The sequence below is a fragment of the Mirounga angustirostris genome, unplaced genomic scaffold, assembly GCF_029215605.1.
Source record: "Mirounga angustirostris isolate CCGP_5_RB_7025 unplaced genomic scaffold, mMirAng1.0.hap1 SCAF_3, whole genome shotgun sequence".
In the NCBI taxonomy this organism is placed as follows: Eukaryota; Metazoa; Chordata; class Mammalia; order Carnivora; family Phocidae; genus Mirounga; species Mirounga angustirostris.
Window position 1 is genome coordinate 37,635,124 of NW_026991711.1, and position 6,866 is coordinate 37,641,989.

The 6,866-nt window shown below is 36.4% G+C and overlaps 1 pseudogene; it reads left to right on the top strand.

Annotated features, from left to right (window-relative positions):
• The first annotated feature begins 240 nt into the window (after positions 1 to 240).
• LOC123839798 (elongation factor 1-alpha 1-like) lies at positions 241 to 1,942 on the top strand (annotated as a pseudogene).
• The last annotated feature ends 4,924 nt before the right edge of the window (positions 1,943 to 6,866 follow it).

Here is a 6,866-nt window from a genome sequence, read left to right on the forward strand (position 1 = left end):
GAGATTGAGCCTTGTGTCCGGCTCCTCGCTCAGCAGGGAGTCTGCTTGAGGTTCTCTCTCTCCTCCCTCTGCCCCTCCACCACCCCCATGTGCATGTGCTCTCTCTTTCTCTCTCTCTCAAATAAATAAATCTTTAAAATTAAAAAAAAATGTAAATGAAAAAGTAAACAATTCTTTAAAAGTTCTTGAGGTGGCTTTTTCACAATGGGTTTGCCGCCAGAACAGAGGTGTGGTGAAAACCACTGCTCAACCTAAACCAAAATGGGAAAGGAAAAGACTCACATCAACATTGTCATCATTGGACACGTAGATTTGGACAAGTCTACCACTACTGGTCATCTGATCTACAAATATGGTGGGATCGACAAAAGAACTATCAAAAAATTTGAGCAGGAGGCTGCTGAGATGGGAAAGGGCTCCTTCAAGTATGCCTGGGTCTTGGATAAACTGAAAGCTGAACGTGAATGTGGTATCACCATTGATATCTCCCTGTGGAAATTCGAGACCAGCAAGTATTATGTGACCATCATTGATGCCCCAGAACACAGAGACTTTCTCAAAAACACGATTACAGGCACATCTCAGGCTGACTGTGCTGTCCTGATTGTTGCTGCTGGTGTTGATGAATTTGAAGCCAGTATCTCCAAGAATGGGCGGACCCGTGAGCATGCCCTTCTGGCTTACACACTGGGTGTAAAACAACCAATCGTTGGTGTTAGCAAGATGGATTCTACTGAGTCACCCTACAGCCAGAAAAGATACGAGGAAATCATTAAGGAAGTCAGCACCTACATTAAGAGAATTGGTTACAACCCTGACACAGTAGCATTTGTGCCAATTTCTGGTTGGAATGGTGACAACATGCTGGAGCCAAGTGCTAACATGCCTTGGTTCAAGGGATAGAATGTCACCCATAAAGATGGGAATGCCAGTGGAACCACACTGCTTGAAGCTCTGGATTGCATTCTGCCACCAGCTCGTCCAACTGAAAAGCCCTCATGTCTGCCTCTCCAGGACGTCTACAAAATTGGTGGTATTGGTACTGTCCCTGTGGGCTGAGTTCTTAAACCTGGCATGGTGGTCACCTTTGCTCCAGTCAGTGTTACAACTGAAGTAAAGTCTGTTGAAATGCACCATGAAGCTTTGAGTGAAGCTCTTCCTGGGGACAGTGTGGGTTTCAATGTCAAGAACATATCTGTCAAAGATGTTCGTCATGGCAGTGGCTGGTGACGGCAAAAATGACCCACCAATGGAAACAGCTGGCTTCACAGCTCAGGTAATTGTCCCAAACCATCCAGGCCAAATCAGTGCTGGCTATGCCCCTGTGGTGGATTGTCACACAGCGCATATTGCTTGCAAGTTTACTGAGCTGAAGAAGAAGATAGATCATCGTTCTGGAAAAAAGCTGGAAGATGGTCCCAAGTTCTTGAAATCTGGTGACGCTGCCATTGTTGATATGGTTCCTGGCAAGGCTGTGTGTGTTGAGAGCTTCTCTGACTATCCTCCTCTGGGCCATTTTGCTGTTCGTGACATGAGACAGACGGTTGCTATGGGTGTCATCAAAGCAGTGGACAAGAAGGCAGCTGGAGCTGGCAAGGTCACCAAGTCTGCCCAGAAAGCTCAGGAGGCTAAATGAATATTATCCCCAATACCTGCCACCCAGTCTTAATCAGTGGTGGAAGAACAGTCTCAGAACGGTTTGTGTCAATTGGCCATTTAAGTTTAATAGTAAAAGACTGGTTAATGATAATAATGCATCGTAAAACCTTCAGAAGGAAAGGAGAATGTTTTGTGGACCATTTGTTGATTTTTAGTGTGTGTGTGGCAGTTTTAAGTTACTAGTTTTTAAAATCAGTACTTTTTAATGGAAACAACTTGACCAAAAATCTGTCACAGAATTTTGAGACCCATTAAAACAAAAGTTTAATGAGAAAAAAAAAAAGTTCTTGAGGTGTAGCTATGTTGTAGCCAATTAAAAGAAATATGACATTTCTATGTTTATAGTCCTCAGCAAATGTTTTGTGTAAATATTAACATTTTTGCATATCACCATCCTAAAACACTAATTTGAATTAATGAAATATCTTTATATTGGATTGAAGGTCAGCTGATTTGTATTTTCTTATAAAAAATGTCTTATGGGAACTACAGAATCTTGGATTCAAGCATATATGTAAAATTTTAATGTAACATGCTGTAATTATGAAATTTCCTAGAAGATAATCAAAATAGAACATGATTGCATCTTGAATATTTAAAATGAGCCAAATGCATTTTAAAGTGAAAACTAAAGTAGGTTAAAATGCATAATTTTTACCACTTGTTAAGAATAGTTTTGGTAATTAAAAAAATGTTGGAATAAGTAAGCTGTATTCAAGAACAATATGTATGTACAAGAAGGGCCAAACTATACAGAGAAAAAAAATAAAATCTGATTCAACTAGTGCTGTTCATCCAAACAACTGTAAAACAGTATTATTTTAAATTTAATCTGATCACAATATCACTCTGACTTTTTAAAAATAATTTTTCATTATTTCTTTACACAAGGTTATGTTATTATTGTTGTTTATTATTTTTTAACAGTTTTTTTTTTTTAAAGAAGCTTCATTTTATACCTCCCTCTGGTGTTTCTAGAATAAACGACAATCCATAGTATGCAATAAATAAACACCAGAATATCTGGCCTGTGGCTATCTTTCTGACCTTATCTCCTGTGGATTTCACCTCTTGCTCACTTAACAACAGCCATACTGACCTCTTGCTAATCCTTAAATATACCAAGCATACTTCTACCTTTTCATTTCCTAGTCTCTGCCTTGAAAGCTCTTCATCCCATTCATTCTTCACTTTACCATGTCTTTGCTCAAATGTCACCTCTTCAGAATGACCTTCAGTGATTTCTTTACCAGAAAGATCACCCCTACCTATCTGGATTCACAGAGCTAGCTTTATTTATCTTTGTAGCTCTTATACCATTAACTTTATATTTATTTTTTTATCATTTGTTTTCCGCCAATTAGAATGAAACTGTAGGAGAATTGAGGCCTTACTTAGCTTATTGCTCCACCTTTAGTACCTATAATAGTGCCTTCACAAAACAATTACTCAGTAATATTTGTTTCAGAGTTAATGACTGAATGAGCCAATCATCAGCAGTTTTTAATTGTTGAGCTTTTACTAGTGTAAGAACAAAATGCTAATACTTCTGTCTTGTTACTCTTTATAGAAATAACCTAGTGTAGGCATTATTCCTCTTTTGTAGATGAGAAAATGGGTTTATAGAACTAAAGGAAGCCAACCCAGATTACACAGTTTATATGTGTTATGTAGCAGGGAGAACAATTTTGGATACAAATACTATAAGTACAGATTAGGACATACTGAATTAATTTACCTTTAGGAAATTCACCTGGAGGTGTCTAATAGGGAAGTGGATTTAAGAGTCTGAAGCTTAGGAGAGAAAGTGTATTGTAGAGTATGGGGAGCTAGTCATACATATGATGTTAGAGTCATGGTGAGTATATAAGTAGTAGAATAAGCCACAAAAATAATGGAATTTTCTAGGAATCTAAGTGTGAGAAAATAAAATTAGCAGGGAATTAGCAACCTTTATCTGTGATAGACACACAGACTCAACCTTTTTAAATAGAGTAGTTCACATTTTCCATTCTTCCTTCCTTAAGTATTACAGTGTACAACTCAGAAATATAGAATTTACTCTAGATTCTTCTGTTTTCATTTCCACCTAGTCAGCCATTAAATACTTCAGTTTTTATTCTCTATATATTTTTCTAATCAACACTCTGTATCCTATTTCCTCTACTTTGGCTGGACTTTTATTATTTCTTATTTTGCTCTCTGCAACAACCTTCCAACTTATCTCCCAATTGGTGTCTAGTCTTATTCCTATAGATTTTTTTTTTCTCCACTAAGTAGAAGGGCTTATTTATATTAAATAAGCCTTAATTATCTTTCTAAGTCACAGCGCACTCCTGGTACAAATTGTTCTGCAGCTCTCTCTCAGGCCGCACAGGCATGAGCAACTCAGTGCCTACCACCAGCATATACACCTTTTAGCTTGGCAATCTAATTTGAAGTGCAGTGTTCATTTTTTGCAAAGGAAAACATGGGAATAGAGTGAATGTGGTACAACCAATATGTAACTACAAACTTGAGAATGAAGGGTTTCACAAAAGGAATTTGTAGAGATGCTCAGCCTGCGAATGATGCAATGTTGTGCCCCTGCTGGCACTTGGGTCTAGAATTTGTGGAGCAATTCAACGATAGTAACTATGCCCTAGCATCTGGCCATTCCAGGAGATCTCAGGAGGTAATGATGCTTCAGGGGGGCTGGCCCAAGTAGACAGAGAGCCTAATCTACAAAATAAAAAGGCCTGGTTTTGAAAAGGCTGAGAGAAGACTATTTTGTTCATTGCTCTATTCCCAGTGGCCCACACAGTATCTGACACTAAAAAGGTGTTAAATAAACACTGCATTGAAAGGAATCAGTTTGAATCTCCAGCTCTTCTAAGTGTGAGATTGAGAAAGTAACTTGAAGTCTCCAAAGTTCAATTGTTTTTGCTATAAAATGAGAATAGAGTGAGATCATGCAGGTAAACCTGCCAGGTCACAAGTGAAAGGGATGAACAATAAAGCTGTTTTTGTGTTGTTCTTTCTAAAATATTTCCAGATATTAATATTAATTTTCATTATTAAAGAGCAGTACCAATTTCCCAGTAACATTTTTCTATTCACTAAAATAGCTCATCCAAGTTATAAGAATACATATTATTCATGGAATTCAACAAAGTTCTTTTAATTTGCAGGAGAAAAATGCAGGCCATGAACATTTTTATTTTTCCTCAGTTATTCCCCCTACATAAAGCCTCCTTTTCACAGATTATAGGCCACGTTCTAAGACTTTGGCTTTGCATGCAAAGTATTTCATGTTCTGACCATTGTTCTTTGCATCTTCATTTCCCTTTTTTACTAAACATTATACCAGCAGACATGGGAGACTACGTTTTTCCTGAGCTATCCTTACTTCCTTGAAATTGCAATGTTCTTTTTCACCTGTGAGCATTTGAGTACACTATCAATCTATAATGCCCTTTCTGCTCTCCTGTGACTCAAATCTCTATTTAGAGTGAAGAAAGATTGCCTTATGATCATCACATATTGCTTTCCATGAGCTGTATGTACTGCAAAATATTTGTCAGGGGGGATATAAACATGGCAGTAACCATTGTGAACAACTAAAATAATTTCACATATAGCAGTATGACATAATTTTACATTTAATGTTTACTAACTTTATATATAGCTTTTTAAAAATCTTAATATATCTTACTATGCCTTTGTTCCTTGGAAAAATAACTGTAATCAAAGACAAGTCAATGTCCTTCTTTTCTAGATCAGTATTTCTCCAGTAGTAATTCACTGCATATCGTAAGGATTTACATTAAAAAAAATTTCCATGGTCACATATGTTTGGAAAACCATAAAAAACAATTTTTTAATTCCAAATAATTCAATATACTGACTCACATTAGGTATATTAAGAGATACATACTAACCAGTGCTTCCCAAACTTTTTTGAACACAGACCCCTGTAGGTACAAATAGTATCTTGCAGAAATACTGATGTAAACCTATCAATTTGCCTTTATAGGAAAATGGAACAAAAATAATTCTGCCTTGAGAAATATTCCCCCAAATAATCCCATCTATTTAAATATGTACCAGTGCTTAACATTCTAGAGTGTCTTTGTATTAAGATTTTAATTTCTGTTAAAATATCACCGCCTAAGAGGGCAGCTCCAGTTTATGCCTTGCTAGTTATGTATACTCTGTCCTAAACTGTCTCTAAAAAGTTAATGTTGAAAATCATTTAGTTGGATCATAGAAACCTTAGATATTTGAGAAGATGCTGCTACTCTAACCACAAAAAATCTGGCAACACTAACAAAACTGGTCAAATAGCACTAATTCAACATTTTTCTAAGGGTCAAAATGTTACAGTAGTGGAAAATTACAAGGCAACTAGCTAGTCTTGCCATCAGATCTTCCTAAAAAATTGCTATCTGTAATCTGCCTCAAGAATGAAGTCATTTGGATTTAACCATTATCCAAAATCTATTTACAAGTTAAGAGCTCTCTAAGCCTCCAGGTATGGAATCATGACAATATAATAAGTGGTGTGCATTGCCTTTGGAAAAAGGAAGGTTACTTACCTATAAGCCTGTTTTTCTGACTATGTGTCATTACCTATCAGCCATTAGAAAGCTACTCACCACCCCAGGGCAGTTAACTTGCTGATTGGTTTCTGATTATTATATTTCCTTGGGCAGCTGATTGATTCTTATCAATTTTCCCCCTCTTGTTGCCTGCAAAAAGATTTGTTTACTATTATAATTTTCTTAGTACTTTCTGCCAGCGTGGGGAGTTTTGTAGTTTTCTTTCAAATATTAATACTATGTAACTCCTTTGCCAGGAGGCTTAAATTGTGTTCCAGGAGTAATGGCTGTGATGGTTCATTTGTACTAAAAAATAACACTTGATACCCTCTAAAGTGCTTTACATGTAGCATAATGGTAGGTTCACATCATCACAGAAATGTTCTGACAAGCTTGGCATTATCATTATGATTATCAATGATAAATATAATGTGCCTTAGGTTAATCATCTTAAACCAAAGCATCATTTTTTTTATTCCTAAGACTATTGCAAAAGTCTGCTTTTTGAAAATTAGAGTTTATATTCTTTTCTCAAAAGGATTAATAAGTGGGGCTACTGAATGATATTTTTACAACAAATCAAAAAAAGTACAAGAATAGTATAGGCAACTAGGATCCAGAATTTTG